Source organism: Mesoplodon bidens (assembly GCF_964165515.1).
Source record: "Mesoplodon bidens genome assembly, chromosome: X".
NCBI classification, from domain to species: domain Eukaryota; kingdom Metazoa; phylum Chordata; class Mammalia; order Artiodactyla; family Ziphiidae; genus Mesoplodon; species Mesoplodon bidens.
In genome coordinates, this window is record NC_138163.1 from 89,734,898 (window position 1) to 89,737,027 (window position 2,130).

Here is a 2,130-nt window from a genome sequence, read left to right on the forward strand (position 1 = left end):
TAGGGACTCTTAAGAAAGGTAGACAAGGCTTCCTAAGCATGCTGTGCCTTTTTGCAGACCTGCCCCATATATCTAAAGTCCACGGTAGATCCTGGGTCTAGAACACCTTCATCAAAGGTAATGAGGGTATGGGATTCCCAGAGACTGGCTTCCAGTCAGACAGGGAAGGCCAGTGCCTGATGGATTGGAGCCAGGTCTCCCTCAGTTAATAGTATCCATGCCTGTCAACATGAACTTCAGTTATCTTGCCCTTACAGTAGAGTCCTTGGCTGTGTAACTCTGTGTCAGAGATGCTGCTGTCACAGGACCTCCTTTCAAGGTGACACTAGGAAACTACTCTCTGAGTCCATCCTCAGCAGTTGAGACAGTGACAGGTTAACTGAAGAGCCTCCTTAGCTTCTTCCTCTTGACCTTCAACAGCTGAGGTCTCTGCATAGTGCCTGAAGTAACTGTGGACTCTTTTTCAGGCACTGGGAGGGATGGTGATGTGGAGACCTGCTCTTCTGGCTGATTCAGAAGTTGGTTATCAGTTCCTTGTGAGTAGGCACTGCTTGAGGTCTGGGGATCTCCAGTGCCTTGAAGCTTCTGTCCTACTTGGATCTTTTGTCTGGTGACTGCCATATACAGACTCTGTAGATTTGTGACCAAGGGTTTTCCATCACCACTGCATGCCTCTGGTAGTTTCTCTACCATAAATTGTTCCAAGAAGGAATTCTCTTCAAATGGCTCTGTCTTCAACTGATCTTGGTTCAGCATAGCCCCACTCTCCTGGTAGTCCTGGATCTCTAGATCTTACATATGAAACAATGTTGCTAGGTCCCTCACTTGGCACTGAAGTGCCAGACTCATAACCATCAGAAGACGAATCAAATGTTGGGAGACCAGTGAAGGGCTAGCTAAGATGCAGTGGAAATTCCAATAGAATGGGAGACCAGAGAGCTCACTCCACACCCAGAATATCAGTGCCTCTGCCACACTATCACAGGAGAATGTAGCTTTGCCAGAGCAAGCAGTGTCCTTCAACAACGGGTAAAGCAGATCATCCAAATGACACAGAAAAGCCTCAGGCGGAGGAGTCAGGTGCTTGTTCAGCTCCTTGGCTTGCTGGCTGATCACACTAGTGTCCACCTGTTCATGCCACACCTGTTGAAGATCTGAAACCAGCAAGACATAGCCCTGTTTAGTGATATAAGCCTTGGCCAAGAGGGAGTTCTCGGCAAGCTGTAGCCATGCCCACGGCTGCATCAGCAGACCTTGTTCCAGTTCCTCCATCGTGAGCGGCCTCAAGAGCTCTCACTCTCCCCACAGCAAGCTGGCCCACCCATGCAAACTGAAAGGTGAAATGGTTCCTTTATAGAATTTTAATTTCTTTGATAAAATATTTCTCTATCCATTAGTTTTATTCCTGAGTTCACTGTATTGCCTTTCTGAGTTTTCTTGTAGCTCCTTGAATTTCTTTATAAGAGCTACTTTGAACTCTTTATCAGTATGTTTGCAATATTCCATGCCTTTGAGTTTGGTTGCTGGAGAATTTTTTCCTTTTTGTGATATTATTTTATCATGATTTTTCATACTGTTCATGGAAATGTGTCTCTGCTGTAGCATTTGTGTGATTTTGTCTGTAAAGCTTTGCTTTTACCATTTGTACTAGGGTTCTGTATCATTTGAATTAGCAAACGTCCTCCTTATTTCAGTAGGTTTTGTTTACTTTATTTCTAACAGTTCAGCAGATTGGTAATTAGAAGGCTTTCTGTTGTTTTCCAGAATGTGAAAGTATTGCATAGATTTTTTATTTCTTTTAGAGGAGCTGATTTGCTACTAAATATGAGAGCAATATTATTTTTTTAAAAACTGGAGTTTAAAAAAGGCTGGTGGCAGAGTGGGGAGAGGTGTGTGCTCAGCACCTGGAGCTTTGGGTGTGTCCTTGGCCTGGTAGAGAAATCCTTGAGTGTTTGAGTCCCAATATCCCGTGTGTGAACCACTTACTATAGTCCCAGGGCAGACAGCAGGAAATGTGTTCCTTCAGTTCTTTTTGTATGCTTCTTCCCTTTCCTTTCCCCCTGCACGGTCACTGCAGTCTCTCCTCAAAGTGAACAACAGTTTCCTCCAACTGCAGCACCTATGGACTGA

The 2,130-nt window shown here is 44.7% G+C and overlaps 1 pseudogene across 1 annotated transcript; it reads right to left on the reverse strand.

Moving 5' to 3' along the window:
- Window positions 1-375: 375 nt before the first annotated feature.
- On the reverse strand, window positions 376-1,298 carry LOC308609541 (non-homologous end-joining factor 1-like; annotated as a pseudogene). The gene has a single exon. The product of its transcript is annotated as a non-homologous end-joining factor 1-like (transcript).
- Between the last annotated feature and the right edge of the window lie 832 nt (window positions 1,299-2,130).